Source organism: Pteronotus mesoamericanus, unplaced genomic scaffold, assembly GCF_021234165.1.
Source record: "Pteronotus mesoamericanus isolate MK-2021 breed Mesoamerican mustached bat unplaced genomic scaffold, CSHL_Meso_final contig_105, whole genome shotgun sequence".
NCBI classification, from domain to species: Eukaryota; Metazoa; Chordata; class Mammalia; order Chiroptera; family Mormoopidae; genus Pteronotus; species Pteronotus mesoamericanus.
This window is the reverse complement of record NW_026555006.1, coordinates 10380607-10398022: the sequence shown is the minus strand read 5'-3', so window position 1 is coordinate 10398022 and position 17416 is coordinate 10380607.

The following is a 17416-nucleotide window of genomic DNA, read 5'->3' as shown; positions in this document are numbered from 1 at the left end:
TTTCATTTAAACCCAACCAAATATTTTTGTAAATGGGGCTGTAATATTGTTATTGTTGTAAGGTAAGAGCTTATTCTTATAATTTGAGGGATGAGGCATAAACTGGGATAAGAACCTCTAAATTCAAAACTAGTCAGAACTTGAGAAAAACTTCACCTTACATTTTAAGATATTAACTGTACTCCGAGCAATCAGAATACCCTAAAATATGGATATGGGATCTTACAATTTAAGGGTTGTCAAAAGGAGGACTTCCCTTTAAAACAAACTGGCTATAAAATTATTGAAATTCAACTATTTTCAATTCTAAGCAGTTGTAAAAGGAGATTGTGCCAAGAAAAACCTCAGAAGTAAGGGTGAAGGCACAAAATAGTGGGTTATAATGAGCTTTACCTTCTTACAGCTACCTTAGTTTCAGCTAAATATGTTGGCAATAGCCCATCTGGCTGACATTCAAAGAGAATAAACTCTTCCCTTGTTAAGGTAACTTTAAAACCAACTAAACAATCTCTGGGATATGTTAACAAATCCTAAGTTTAAATTTTTTTCCATACCTATGCTTTTATTTTATACAACTATGTTGTAATTTTCCATCATAAAACTCATTCACACATTATGTATTCATGTATTCTTTTCACAAATATTTACTGAGTGCCTACTATGCATAAGACAATATGAAAACTTACACTTACTACTTCAGTGTCTGATATATAGCAGCTACTCAGTAAAAATAGCTTGAATAATGCAACGTTTTCATCCGTTATTATACTCAACATTCATCACTTACAGTGTGTCAACTTTTATTCATTCATTTAATAAATCTTTATTGATTGTTCTTGAGCTACTATGCCAAGCATTAGGGACACAATGATAAGTCAAAGACACATAGTCCTTGCCTTACGTGGCTTATGATCAAAGACTCTCACCAACACATATAAAATGTTTATTGGGACATGCTATGAAGGAGAGCTTTTCATCAGTTGGAGTGGATAGAGGGAGAATGATAATAGTCAGAAAATCCTATGAAGTGACATTTGACTTGAGATCCAAAGAATGAGTACAGCTGTTAAGTGTCTTGGAAGGGACTTCCCAAAGCAGCCCAGAAACTTAAGATCCTGCACTAGAGATTTATCACAGAGAGATGGGTAAGGGCGGGTGGAGTAGGACAGAGAGGAGGAGGAAGCCTAGTGATAATGTGATCTCAGGCACAATTGTGCAGAGAGTATCTTCAGCCAGACCCTTCAGGAGCTCTGGACTTTAAGTTTTGTCTCAGAGTTGTTCTAATCTGTGACATGATTGTGGGTCTTTCAAACTCTCACTTAGAGTTATTGATTAAAGGTCCCTGTGGGAGGGGGCTTAAACTCTTAAGTATTTTCTGCCAGCAAAGTGGCTGCAGTAACCAGAGGGCAATCCTCCACAGAGGTGCTGAAGGTGCTGTGTAGTGTGAAAGCACACAGAAGGAGATGGTGCAAAGAATGACAGAAATGGCTACTAGAAGATAAGGGTAAAGGCTAGCATTGTCCTTTACACTAGATGAGGATAAAGTGTTCCAATACATGCATAACTCCTATGGTGGACTGGAGCCTTGGCAGGATGAGGAACTGAAAGAAATGTACAATGGTTGGAGCCAGCCAAGATTACAAGGTAGATTGGGATCAAATGGGAAGGTATGGGATGGGGTGAGGTGGAATGGGATGGGGTGAGGTGGAATGGGATGGGGTAGGGTGAGATGGATGGGATGGGATGGAATAGGGTAGGATAGGATGGGATGGCGTGGGATGGGATGGGATGAGATGGGATGGGATGGAGGTGGATTGGGGTGGGATGGGGTGGGATGGGGTAGGGTGAGTTTGGATGCAGTGGATGGGATGGGAGGGGGTGAAGTGGGATGGGATGGGGTAGGGTGAGGTGGATGGGATGGGATGGGATAGAGTAAGATGGATGGGATGAGATGGGATGGGATGGGGTGGCATAGGGGGAAGAGGCAGGTGAAGGCAGGTCATAGGTTGGGTTAAGGCCATGACATATCCAAGACCAATGGGAGGGCACTGAGTAGTTTTGAGCAGGGGAGCAACACATTTGGATTTGCATTTAAAGGTTTCTTTCCACCTGTAATATGAAGAATTGACTGAAACGATGCATGTGTGCAGGTAGGTAGACCCAGTTAGAAAGTAATGTAGGAAAAAATGATGATGGAAGAGAGTTAGGTAGTGGTAAACAGAAGTAAGGAGATTTGAATAACGCTAGATGGTAAAATCGCTAGAAATTGTTAACGAATTAGAAGTGGGAGGGAGACCACAAGAGCTATCAAGATTTGGGCTTGTCTGACTAGATAAATGGTGAACACTTGAACGCTAGGACTCAGGGCAGGTACATGTATTATTCACTGACTATCTGCTTTAATTCTAACAAGTGATTACTTGCTGACTGGTAATATTTTTAGAACAAGGAGAGGAGCCAAATAGCAAAAATTAATTTCCAAACAGGGGTTTGGCAGAACTAGACATGTGTCAAACAGTCTACTTGCCCCAGGGAAAGTACCATTATATGCATGAGATGGGACTAACTGGAAGACAGATCTAGCATAGAAAAATCATGGAACAACATTAAACGGAATATAATTCAGGTTCATGTACATGATTCAACTCTAAGTCTAAAGTTTTCAATCAAGTGAAATAGCCAATATTCTAACCTGGGTTGGGCACCAAATTTGATCCAATTTTTTTTGCATTTTATATAATGCTGGAATGACTAACAAAGGAGATGGAGTTACTGGGTCACAGAAAATAATTCCAAAGGCCTTGCTACATTTGCTTACTCTCTCGTAGTACTTAAACATGCATTCCCTGTACCCCTGTTTTATACCCTTTGTTTTGCTGAAGAGAGGTGTGTTATGAGGTAGGGAGCTAGTTTATTATTTTAGCTTGTTTTTACTTGATTTCTTGTATAATTAAAGTTATTAATGTCACTTTAACCTCTTTTTTTAGAAAAGGTCTTTATTTGCTTTACTCAAATATATATACCAAGGTATTGATAATTTTTCTTACCCATTTCTATAATTCTTTACATAGGTCAACATAAACTTTTTGCATATTTAATCCAAATACCTTCCAAGTATAGAATTTTGTGTCCAGAATCTTATTTTAGTTTTCAGAAATTCTGTAAGGTTTTCCTTTGGGATTTCTTCACTGGTTTTTGTTGTTGTTATTGTTGTTGTTGTTTTAGCTTGGAATGTTGTCCTTTATTTATGGATAAAATTGTATGTCTGGATTTTCTTTCCCTTAAAAAAATTCAACAAGTATTGGAGTTGATAATGGGTAAGTGTATAGATGAAACATTAGCCACGTGTTGTTCATGTTGCAGCTGAGCATAGGAGTTCATTACACTATTTTTGTTACTCCTCTATAAAATTTTACTAAAAAATTTTATAATAAAGATTTGTAAAACTTATTTCTGTTCTGCATCATTGCTATAGTCTTCTACCTTGTCTTCTTGTGCCCCTCTTCTTTCCTACAGTCTATTCTCAACATGACGACCAGAATGATCCATTAAAATGTAAGCATTTTAGGTCTTTATTTGACCCAAAGACCTTAGGGCCTACAAGACCCATACACTGCCACTTCCATTTACTCTTCTTCCCCTTTGCCGTCTCTCCATCTGGCACTCTGGCCTCCTTGCTATTCTTTAAGCAGGTCAAGCACACTCCCCCCTCAGGGCCTTTGCACTTGCTTTTCCCATCGTTACTCCAAACTCCTACTTGTGAACTCCATTTACTCCATGTCTTGCTCAAATATCTCCTAATTAGTGACACTCTCCCTAGCCACTCTATGGAAAATAGCAGCTTGCCTCATCCAGTACTCTCTATTTTCTTATCCCATCTTTTTTTTTTATATCATCTGCCATAGCATGTAGTTATGGTTTATTTTTATTATCTTTCTTCCAGAATATAAACTCCTTATGGGTTCTCTGTTTTAATTTTTACCATATTTCCAGTGCTCAGAACAGAGCTGAAAAAAGAACTAGTTACTAAATAAATATAGGTTGAATAAATGAATGATATATTCAGGCATTAAAGAAATATTAAGAACTATGATACATCTACAGTGAAATATAAAACAGTCATTAAAAATTGAAGAAATGCTAATGCCATGATGCTAAGTAAGAATAAGCAGGTCACAAAATTTTCACCTTTGGAAAAAAATATAAGTTAAAAATAGGGAGGAAATAAATCTTAACAGGCCCCTCTGAATGAGAGCATTTTGTGTGATAATTTTGTATTTGTGTATATTTTCCAAGTTTTCTTGAAAGACTTTTAGAATAAATAAAAGAATTTTAAGAAAATTTATTATCAAATTATAAATCTAAGTTTTTATTTCTGGGTCATTATCTCATATGACCAGTAACAACATCTATACTCTATATTAATTTATATCTATTAATAATATAAATATTCACAATACCTGTCACTAGATTCTCTTGGACAACATGAAGATAATGATGCTATTTATTTTATATTAGGGCTGTTAGTTTATATTTATTCATAAGCAAGAACAAACATAACTGACTGTAACTGAGTACTTGATATGCTCTAGTTCCTGAAGAAGATAACTTCTTCTTCAGAAGTTTAGAGTATAAGCAGGAATAATGTTTATCTTGTATATTATCAAATATTTTGCACACAAAATGGCAAATAGCACAAAGTAAGTACTAACTAAATAATTACTAAAGAAGTGAGGAAATATAACCTGGGAACACCACCTTCAAGTAACTTAGACCAAATGAGAATGAACACCCATAATGTCAGACTTTGCTTCATCTTTTCCAAGATTTATCACATTGGTAATTATTTGATACATGTCTTTCTTCCTATTCTGTAAAGTCTGGTGGCAAAGGCCAAACCTATGATTATATTTCCATTACCTAGCCCAAGGCCTGCCACATAATAGGGGAACAATGAATATTTGTGGCATGAATGATGGATGGCTATGCCCACAATTCCCAGCTAGATAGAATGTATTAAAAGTCATAAGAGGTGCAAAGAGCTTTGGGGACTTTTGGGAGGCAGAAATTACATCTTGTTTAAAGGAATCTGCAAAATACAAGAAAAAGAGTGAGCATTTGAGTTTGACCTTAAAGAACAGATCAGATTTTTTAAAGTATGAAAGGAAAATAGAAAAGTATAATTCCAGGCAAAAGGAACAGAATGGTGGTATCCACTGTGCTTCTCTGAGTTTTGGGGACTTGGCATCTTTGTAAAGTTAGTCCTACTGAAAGAAAAGTTCAATTGTTGTAACCCACAGCTGGTACCTTAAGTGCCAGATGCTGGTTTTGTTTTATAGTCAACTGTGGCAACACTGTTTAATTGTATATTTACAAGCAAACACATGTTGTTTCATGAAAACTACTTGATAATTACACAGTGACTACTGGAACCCCTGATAATTACACACTTACACGTGTTACTGCTACCAAGTTATCTCCTGATAGCTGAGTAATTAACTTGTCAACTCAGCAAATGGGGCTGGAGGGGCAGCCTCTGAAACGCTCGCTCCTTTCCTTACAGATGCCGATGGGTTCAGTGCACACTTGTTGAACTTGGTACCATCTTCCCCTCAGTCACTTGGTACTTAACCTAGAGGTTGAAACATTTTCTGTCTCCCTAACCTCCCTAACCCTCTGTACTTCTTGTGACCTTTAACACGTTTTACCTTGCTGGGAATTTTGGGAGTATCTGTCCATGCATCCACCCATCCATTCACTAATCCATTCATCCATCATGCTAGAAATACTTATTGAACCCTGCCTGTGTGCCAGGCCCCGTCTGAGAGTCATTGTTGCTGCTTCACAAAAGAGCATGGATCAGTTTCAAATGTTGAAACTGTTACTCTTCAGGTCTCTGATCATTTGCCAGTTTCCTAATCTATAAAATGGACCTGATAATGCCTAATAGGGTGGTCATTAGGATGACAGACAATGAAAAGACAGAGCATAAAATAAGCACTCAATAAGCCCTTATTGCCTTAATGCCGAACCGCTGCCTGCCCCCGCCCCCGCCCCCATGCTCCAGTTAGTCTCGTCACCAAAATGGTTCTCATAATCTCTACTTCGGATTGTTAAAATTACTGGATTCGCATAAAATTAAAATAACTACATATATTTTTTTAATTCTCAAAATTCAGAGGTATTAACTAATCAAAAGACCTTTTTTCAGAATGTATTAAAGTTAATAATTTTGGCAAATAGTGCCCTAAATAACTGAAATGGTAGAAATGAGGAAGATACAGAAGCCTTATCCATTTACTATTTTAATAAAACCAATGTTCAAGTTTTTTCTAAAAATAAAAGGCTATAATTACACAAACTATATCCACTTTAAAGGTAGAATTCAGGAGTCCCAAGAGCTCATGGTCATTGGGAATTTTCAATGGCCTCACCTCTGCTCCCTACTTTATCATCCCTGTTGCAAAGCTTCAGTTTGTAAAGAAGTGTGTTCTGTCTGACACTGCACAGGGATGCAAATAAAATAGAAGTTGAAAATAACACCCATACCTGGGATTAAATAAGATGTTACAGAGGCTGAGACCAATTAAATGGCTTGCCCATGTTAACAAAAAGACAAGGCAGCAGAGCTATAATTCCAACTTATCATTCTGACTCCCACCGTGTTCTTGACAGATTATCACCTTACCTCAAACCAGTTTACATAGTGCTTTGATAAACTTTTCTTCCAATGCTTTATTATTTGTTTACACTTATTAAGTGTCTACTATATTTTGATAAGATCTTACACCCTAGAAAAATAAAATTATGTATAACTAGCATCTATTCAATGCCTGCTATGTGGCAGGCACAAATTTTCCCTGCAGAGTACTTCCTTGGATCATCTCAACAACAATATAGGAAAAACACTATTATTATTCTCACTAAATGCACAAGGAGACTGAGGCACACAAAGCTTGTATCACCTACCCAATGCACATCTCACTGAGTAGTGCAAGTGAGATTTGCTCTGTTGCTCAGTCTTGCTTTGCTCTTTTGTGCTGAGATAGCTACAAGGCCCCGGACAAGACTGGAATAAGGGTAAATATGTTCCAGACCCTGGGCACAATGAGGTCACCGTCTAACAGGGAGAAAAGATATAGAAAAAGAGTTATCATTCAGTATGCTGAGTGTTATAATGTGTGGTGTAAGAGAGCCAGGATCCCAAATCCCTGCTCAGTCACGTAAAGCTCTTGAGAAATTATACAATAACATAAACAATGCCAACCATAGGTGCCCCAGTTATTCTTTGCCATGGTTTTTGTCTGAATCCCTGCCTGCTCTAGGGAGTTGGAACAGACCCCATATGGAAAAAGAGAACCAAAAGCAAACCTGAGGGAGAACTCTGAGAGCTCAGAATCAATCCCAAGGAACTAAATCCCAAGTTTCCCCTTTTTCATTCTCTCATGGGAGCTAGATGATCTCTTCTGGCCCTCTGAGTCTTGGGAACTCCCTAGCAAAAGGTCTACCCTGCCTAAATATTACATTCCAGCCACAGAGGAGGACAGGGAGTGTCACATGGCAGGTAATAATTTTGACCCCTCTTTTCCACTAATGAAGGGTTCTTCATACATCACCAGAACTCTCCTTCTAGTTGGAGAAAGGAGAGGACTCTGTGTGCAGTGGAATCCCAGAGGAATAGCTATGCTCACACCTTTGAGGAGAAAGAGGGGGTACACAGAGGAGAAGCTGTTTGAGGGATGAGGAAGAAATACCAGACATGGAGAAGAGAATTCCTGACAGTGAGAATATTCTGAGGCACAAAATGGGAAACAATAAGAAATTTGGTGCACACCGGGGTACCTGGACAGAGAGAAGGAGACATGCGATAAGAGATCTGGCCACAGAAATGTTTGGGAGAAGGCAGAAAGAATTTTGCTTGTCAAGTTGAAATAGTTCTAATTTTTCATGGGAAATTTTGAAGCATGGAACTGGCATGATTTATTTTAACAAGATCAGGTGCAGGAAGACAAGTCAAGAGTGTCTTCCGGTTTTCCAGAGAGTGTAAGGTTGTGAACAAGCCAGAGGCAAAACTTGAGGGCTATTCATGAATAGTAACCTCAGGGGTTAATATCAGATACAGGGAGAGAGGAGGCAGAGAGAGAAGAGCACGCCTCGGAGCCTTCATGAAAGAGAAAGGGATGCATAAAATCACAAACAGTAAACTCTTATAAATCTATTCTTAAAGAATTATAATGGCAAAGTTGCAAAAGTACATGGCAAATTAAGCTTAAGACTCCTTTTTCCTGATAGGCATGGGTAGCAAGGCAGAAGGAGAGGGAGATTTAACCTGACTTCCAGGTAGAACCTTCTGCCCAGCCTTGATGATACCCTCACTACAGACTACAGTGTCCAGTGTGGGTGAGTAGCTCACTCAGAGAGAACAAGCCTGTCCACGTCAAGACGCCCCACCCCTGGCTTCTGACTCACCTATACCCACTCTGAGTACTACTAGAATGTTAACTTGCAGGTTGAATCTATCCAGCCAAGGCATTCATCAACAACAACAACAACAACAAAAAATGCTGGAATCAAATCTTTTAAATTAAGTTTACTGAGCTAACATTGGTTAATGATATATAAATTTCAGGTGTACACCTTTATAATACAACATCTATGTACTTCATTGTGTGCTCACCCAAAGTCTAGTCTCCTTCTGCCACCTTGACTTTGACCCCATTTACCCTGTAATCTTTAACTCAAGACATGGAACAAAAGTATTATTAACAATGGCTAAACCCATTCTCTGAAATATTTGTTTGAATAATAGCTAATATTTACTGAGAGCTTTCTTTGTTCCTGGCCCTGTACTGAAAGATTTATATATAGCCTGCTAATGCAATCTTTGATGTAATACAAATTTGAATTTAGGTGTCTATTTTCTTCCCAAATTTGTTCCTTCTAATTCTCCACAGTATTACCAACTCCCATGGGAGCAAAATTGGCCCATTGCTTATTTGGACCAAAACATAATAGAAGTTTTGCAGCTGGAATGGGAGGCAGTGAGGTATAATGGGAAATGTTTGAGGCTTTGAAGATGAGAAAGCTGGCTTCAGTTCAGTTCAGTTCAGTGCAACAGGGAAACACCGAACCTCTATTTCAGGAGTTTTAGTAAATGTGAGTTCACTATAGGATAAACACTGAACTTCTGAGCACGTTATTGGGAAGAAGAGGTACATAAATAGAAACTTTCAGAATAAAGTAGGCAATATTAAGATAGAGGTAAAGATTATGGGGGAGAAACACTTAGCACAACTGGGATGATTATTGGTCTAGATCTTAAGAGAAAAGGAATATCCCAGGCAACGATGGTGAGAATTGAATCTCAGGCATTGAGAACACTGTGAGTGAAGACACAGAGGAAGGACTTATGGCAGATGCATAAAAAAACTATAAACGTAAAGTGAAAAGCAGGGCATATTGACTGTGTGAGCCTAGGAAAATTCATTTACCTTTCTGAGCTCCAGTTTTCCTATCATAAAATTATTTTAAACAATATCTATGTCACTGGCTGGCTGCAAAGAATAAAGACGAAAACCAATTAAGTGCCCAGAATAGTGTTTATGTCAGAAATTCAGAGTAAGATAAGTCATAAAACACTTGCACTGTGGGATGGTAATAGCTGTTTTATTTGCAGTTTCATGGTCAGTTATGATTTGGAAATATGGAGTTGAACTAAGCACAAACTTTGAGCAGATTTGTTTACAACTACAGCTTTTAATATGCTAATTTTCATTGTGAACCTTTAATAGAGAGAGTACACTCTACTTTTGCCAAAGCTTCCCTGACCCCAACTAAGCATCCCAAAGGACTCATGACCCATAACCACACTGGGAAATTTTGGCCAAGACAGGAAGAGTGTACAGGATGACCAGCATAGTTTTAATCTTATCTGATTCTTTCCTTTAAGGGAACTGTGTTTCATTATTTTATCAATATATTTGAAGGCCAGGATTATTTTTGTCCCATGACAAATCACAGTCTGCTTCACAATGACCCATAATTATGAAGGGCTCTATGTGTGTAAAGTCATTGAAGAGTTTCCCTTCCAGCCTTACAACAGCTGGCTTGTGAGAAGAGCTTGGCTTAATTCCCTGGCCTCTTAAGTATTTGATTTAACATCTGGATCAGAACCCCTTGCCTTATAAATAAGGAGGCAGCTTGATGTTGTGGCTCTGAGCTCCACAGCAATGGGAAAAATCACTTACACACTCTGGGCCTCCGTTTTCAATTCTGAAAAGTAGGATATTGTTATATATCGCCTAGAAGCACTCCTTTAGAGTCTACAACAATATTGCATCGTTGGTCAACCTAGACAATACTCAGTATCAACCTTCTAAATGTGGTAAAGCTTATGGCACAGAATCTCATAGCTCTAGGTGGATTTCATATTCAGTGATACCCAGGTAGTAATGTTAGGGTTGCCAGAAAGAATGAATGAGCGAAGTGGAAAGACAATATTATCTCCATCTAACCTGAGGCTCCTAGAAAGAAAAGTAAGGTCTAGAAGTTAGCCAGTGTTAAATCTAGTTGAAGGAGGGCAGTGGAACAGGGAAGAGTAGGAAGAAATTTATTTGCTCAAGTGCAATTTGACCAATTCAGGAGACTTTCAAATCTGGACCCAAAGCTTTTTCCAAAACTATATCCCTACATATTCAACTGTCCAGTAAACATCTCCACCTACCTATCCAGTAGGTCCCTCTAATTTAATGTGTTTAGGACAGAAGCTGTGTTTTCCCTCCTCTACATATCTTTAAAGCAAGACAGTTCCAAGAGATCCCACTGGTCTAGGGAAGCAACTTTCTGCCCAAGAAGGTCAGAGTGCAAACAATTTTAGAGCACAGGGTGCGCAGGGTGCATGAGCTCTGGTCCTGGGTTGTCTGTCATGAGTGAGCATCTCAGAGTGCTATCTCTAGATGAAAGTTATAAAACAGGCAGGAAAAGAGATGTTAGAATACAGATTCGGAAACTGTCTCATGTGATGTATTGAGAGCACAGTGCTTCCTGTGCTTGTCACCTGAAAGCCTCTCTCACTCAAGCACATTGCATAGCTCGTCCCACTACCTGCCTCTCCTCTCTCTACCTCTCTCTTCTCTCTCTCTCTCTCTCTCTCCACTATCCTCTAGCCTCCTTCCCTCCCTCCCCCCACCACACACCATCTGCCTAGTTTCTGGGGACAATGAAAAAATGTTCAAGATATGTTTTGAGTACCAAAAAGCTATCCCCAGCTCACATTTTATCAATAATAGCTCCTATTTATTGAACATTTATTTTGAGCTCTGCTCTATATCCATAACCCAATTTAATTCTCACAAAATTCCTCTGAAAAAGGTATTATCAATTGCACTTTGGAGACAAGGAAACTTAGGAACATAAAGTTTCAAATTGTTTGTGGTCACACAGCTAGTAAGGGTACCAGTGTGGAGATAAGAGCACCCAGGTGCAAACCCAAGTCTGCCAGGCTCCAAAACCCAGGATCTGGCTAAGGCATTTGGCTGTCTCGGCAGGCTCTGTCGGTGTGGTGGTACATAGACAATCCTATCAAAACAGCTTCCTGGTGAAAAAAAAAAATTTATTTTAAAAATCACCGATCCCTTCATTGCCTTAAACTTAACACTAGCAGCAGCTGGGAAAGCATATATCAAAGAGAGTTCTTATCCCGTCTCTCTGGAGCAGAAACAAAAAAAAATCGAATGAATGCTATTTCATTCTGGTTCATCTAAGAATTAGCTGTGTGAGGAAAGCAGGAAGCATTTTCTGCTGCCAAAGACAAGTTCCAGAGGCCTCGCTCCAGTGCAGCAACACTGACACCCTGTGGCCAAGTGAGCCCTCCTGAGACCCTCCCCGAAACCCCTCCCACAGCCTCTGGTGGGAGGCCCACCTGCCCTCTCAGACTCTCAAAAAGGGACGCTAACCACTGAGCAGCAGACTCAACCACTGGGTTGGGATAGGCACTGGTAGAGTCCATTCTGTTCTCATCAGAAAGACCAATACTGCTGCAATCAACTACAAAGCTGGTTTGTGGCATGGGAGAGCAGGAAATTAGTCTTTCTTTTATCTAATTTCTATTTTGTTTATGTATCGGTTTACATATCCTTTACCTTGTCTGAATATACCAATAGGCAATTTAAAAATATACATGGACATTCAGTTAGGTTATCCATTTTATAATTTGATGGGCAAGATGAAGCAAAGGTAGATAATGGTAGAAACCAAAGCACAGGTCCAGAAGTGAAGCACATACAACATACATAGCTAAAAAATGCCACCCTGGGATAGAGAGAGGACACACATTTTTCTCTGGTCTTCTATAAGCCAATGGAAGGATGGAGGACCCACTGGTTACAGCCCATGAGATAAAAAAGAAACATATGTCAAAGAGGAACACAACTATTCCTAACACTAACAGTCAGGGGGAAAAAAAAAACACCCTCGCCTGAGTTCCTCATTGAGGACAGCAGACAGAAAGGTCATGAATAACATCAATACTCAGAGGAGCATCTCTGGCCCTGATGATCTTCTCTGTGGCTCAGCAACTCACAAAGCACTATGGCCCTCTAACTGATCCCTTCACTTTCGCATTCTCAAAATAGCACAAAGGTTTTTTTCATTATTGGTTTGGATTGTGTATGTGTGTTTAGAACATTTTGTTCTTCCCTTTTAAAATGATTGCTGCCAATTCGTTTTGTTTGTCTAAAACGCAATGCGATCCCATTTTAAGAAGTCAATGCTGGGCTTTTACTGAGGAACACAATAAATTAATCATTAAATCAATTGTATTGATTGGACTTTGCAAGACATGAAAAAATGCAGTGCAAGAAGTACTTCCACCACCGAGTAAGAAGGGACTTGAGCATCCTAGGGGAAGGTGGGTGAGCTTTTGCTAATAGTACTGACTCATTCCTTCCCTGAGATGTTAGGTTCATTCATGAACTTGAAAATAAATGTGGAGGCCATTTAATTTCAAACATCTATCTTAAATAATAGCTTCCATTTATTAAGTACTCAGTAAGCACTCCACACTATGCTTAGTGCTTTTATACATTATCTCACAGAAATTTTAATAAATCTGAGAAATGTATTCCTATCCCCATTTTGTGAATGATAATACTGAGGCTAGTGGACAGAAACTTTCTCAAGGTGACCCATCTAACGAGAAGTGATGTCAGAATTGGAAGCCAGTTCTAAGTAAACCTAAAGACCAGCTCCTAGCAGAAACTATACCTTAAATTAATAAAAGACTATAGAGGTAGGTTGGAAACTCTACAGAACACTTTCTTGCCTATTGCCTGGGCTTGCTCATGCTTCCTCACAGGGTCCAGGGAAGTAGAACGTTGGAGTCAAGATTAGGTATTATTTGGAGGAGAAAGAATATTGGTAACCAATGCCATGACAATAAGCAGAGGTCGAGAAAGAGTGCTGAGACCCCAGGCAGACCCCGTGAGAGGCACTGAGAAGAGAGCTGGTGGAGACAAACGCCAGGGAAGGTAGGAGGTATGGGGGTTGTGGTGCGTTGCAGCTGTCCACATGAAGAGTCAGGATTTGGGGGCTCTACAGATGTACTTTTCAACCTGAAAGTCCCCATCATGCACCTTGAGCACATCATTTAAAATCTCTAAGCCTCACTTTCATCAGCTATAAAATGGGGATAGTCACATGCCTCCCTCAAAGTGTTATTGTGAAGTTTAAATGCAACAATGTCCATGAAGCTCTTAAGTGACCATCTGGTGCAGAGTAGGTATGTAAGAAAGGGTGTCCATTTCTTCCCTTTCTAATCTCCTTCAGCAGAACCTCTGAAATGGGTTAGTGGTATAGTGTTCTTACCACTAACTTCTCCCAGTAGTTCTAGTCAAATTAGCTCTTTATATTCTTTGGTTCGCAGGCCGGTGCTCAATCCACTTAGCCATACCAGCCAGGGCTTTATCTCTTTATATTCTAAGTGGCATGCCATCAATCCATAATGTGGCTCTACCACTTTTACCCTCAAGATCTCCCTTGGCCCACCACTCATGGAGGAGGTATGAAAAGGCAATCTGCTAGACATGAGAAGAGGTGGTGATAGGCATAATGCTGATGACAGAGGTCTCTGCTTTGTTGCCCGACTCTCTGTTCATTTTCATGGGAAAGAGCTTTCTTGTCTCAGAAGACTGTCTTCATTCTTGAGGAAGCAAAGATACTAACTTATGATGATCTCTCCCATCACCTTCTCTTCCAGAAGCAGGACCTCTCCCAGGCCAGATGTAACTTTCTCTTCAGGGTGATTCACTCAAAAAGATTGATATGAAAAGCAGACATGGCACAATTGCTTGACAAAATACTAGCCACAAAAAAAAAAAAAGTGAGGGTTTATATTGCTCTGCAAATGCTTTCAACATATGCATACCTGTTGGCCTGTTAAAAATAAAGGTGGTAATTTATTCATTCCACCATCTCTTGAAGAGGCCAGAACCAAAAGGAGAGGAAGAAAAGTCTCGATTACAGTTGCAGCAGCATTTAAAGGCTGGCTAAGTATTCAGCTGAGATTTGAGCTTCAAATTCTGGTACCAGATACAGTTTAGGATTCTAGGGAGGAACAGGAAATGGCCTAGCTCAGAATATTCCTTTTCACGTCTTATGACCATTTATTTTATGGTTCTGACTGCATGCCAAAAGCCATTTGGAGTCCTCAAGAGTTTAAATAACGATGTCCAATTAATAAGGCATAAAACCCTGCAGCTTCCTCAACCTCATGCATTTAGCCAGTCCTTCTGTGCTCTGAGTGTCTGATTGATAGGAGACACTTGCAGGCCTGTGTCTCTGCATCCAGGCTGAGGATGGGAACAGTCGGAGTGGTTTCCGCCATGACTTTTTGTGTTTGAAACCATCTGAGTAGTCCTGTCAAAATGAATTACAGTTCCTCATGGATATTGTGTCTATGTTTGGAATAAGATGAAAGTTCTGGTAGTTTTATTTCTTTCTGAGACATTCTGGAACATTTTAGCAGTGGATTTGTCTCCTGGCATTTTTGGACTACAAACTCCTCACATATTATTTTAATAATGAGGTATTCTGCTGAGGGATTAATGAGATGAAATTGTGGTGTTCAAAGTGACGATTAAAGCTGTTTGTTTTTTTCCTAGTGATGCATTCATCTCTTTCAAAATGATTATTTAAAAAAAAAAAGCTAATGTTTAGATTTTAGATTTCACCTTTACTTGAACAGACTCAAACTGGAAAGAATATAGGAAGCAACTTGGTTCCAGGAATATTTGATCATATTTAATGGGAGAGTGCATTAAATCTTTCCTCTTCTGTTCTTTTTTAAACTAGTGCAGGTATTCACTACCCAGTTTAGAAAGGATAAAAAGCTGTGGGGTTTTTTGTCTAAAGCTTTTATTTGGGGGTGGGAGAGATACAGAGAGGATCTACAATCTCTTCTCTTCATAATTTGTAGATTAGACAAACCCTTCTGCTTTTAATAGATGTTTCCTCATTAGACCGCACAACAGAATAAAATAATTGTGTTCTATTATCCTTGAGAGGCAGGGCCAAGTTTTCCCTCTAAAGACATTATCATATCAAACAACTGCTTTAAACGCAATGTGAAACACAGGCTTTATGGGAAACCTTTGGATTTCTCCCTCCTGCCAAAGGAGTTCTAAAAGATGAACCCCTTTGTTATGGATGGCTCTGGAGTTCCTCTAATAGGTGTACCAGATGAAAGATGGCTAAAGACATCCCAGATGGAGGAGTTGGCTAACAGCAGTGCCATAAATACCTGATAGATATACAAGCCTCTTGGCGTGAAATATGGTCTTTTCTCTGATTTACACTTTTAGTGTGTATTTAAAAGAATGCCACATTTGCTGGTAGGGAGAGGGCATTAATAAAAATTGAGATTTGTGGGGAGAGGGTAAAGAAAGCCTCCACTTCTTGACATGTACATTATTGTGTTTCCCTCACTAGAGCCTCTTCTTTCTCTCTAAGGATGTACTCGTTTTTCTGAATGTTTTGTTTGTCCACGAAGGGGGCAAACTCCATTCTCGTAGATTGATTCTGAACAATTTTGTTGGATGAAGAAGCTGTGGTGTTATGGAAATAGTGTTGACTTTTGAGTCTAAAGATAGGACTCATTTCACACAACTCTCTGCTTACTTTTGTCACACTGTTGGCAACAGTGTTATGACTGGTACTTAGGAGGCTCTTAGCTGAGCCTCAGTTTTCTAATCTGCAAAATAGGAGCTAGTATTATCTATACCGCAAAGATTCAACCCACATTTAACAAAAGCTTCTGTATGCCATATTCTTTGCTTAGCACTTGGTTCCAGAAACCTACCTGCACATATATCAGATGGAGGAGAAATGAATAAAAACACACTAGCACACGAAGAGATCCTAATGTAGGGAAGTCAAGCAAATCTGAGTTCAAATCCCGACTCAGCCACTTGCTAGTTTAGTGACATTGAGAAAATTACTTAGCCCACCTTGGCTTCCAAATGGCAATTTGTAAAATGAAAAATTAATATAATAGTTTCTACCTCATAGGGTTATTGAAAAGATTAAAGAAGATGATGCATTAAAACTCTTAAGAAATTGCCTGCATATAATAAGTACTCTATAAATCTCAATCAGCAACTTGGCTGGACTTAATGAAATCTAGTGCTTAGAATGAACTCTTCACTACTTTTCCCTGATCAAACCATAGCTGGGGTGATACTTTTATTTTTTGACATTACAATTTAAACAGATGTTGTTATGTCCAAAAAAGAATTCCTAAACAGTTTTGAAACAATTTTATGGGAAATGATTGAATAATCTAATATTTTGGTTTAAGGGAAAAAATCCATCACTATACATAAATGTGAGGAGGAATTCAAGTCCTGGGAGATTTTTTAAGGTCAAAACTGGCACCATTTGACAGGGAGATAGGCTTTGCTTTTATTTAAAAGAGGCCGTCCAGATACTTCAGAAAGTATTTGCTGAAGATGGAATTTTCTGTTCAACATTAAAGTGAATCTCCTGACACAGAAGTGAAGAGTGTAGACTTGCTCTCTGTGACACAGATCCAAGCATAAAGTAGAGGACTGGACTTCCTGCAGCCTACATGTTCCATGAGTCCACATAAGCATTAGCAGGCTGAGTCTCCTAATATTATGTATTGAATGGCAAAAATCCAGAGAGATCTTGACTCTCCAGCTACTTACTGGTAAGCGTGTGTCACAAATTTACTCTGCTATTTCCACTCCACTTATAGAAAATCATCACTTTACTCTGAGTTTCTCCAAGTGTCCTTCCTCATGTACAACGCCAAGCCCTTCACATTTCCTTTTGATTCTGTTCCCTCCCATGTTCTCTAGAGTTAGATCTTAGCTCGTTCCTCTCTAACTTTTTACCTCCC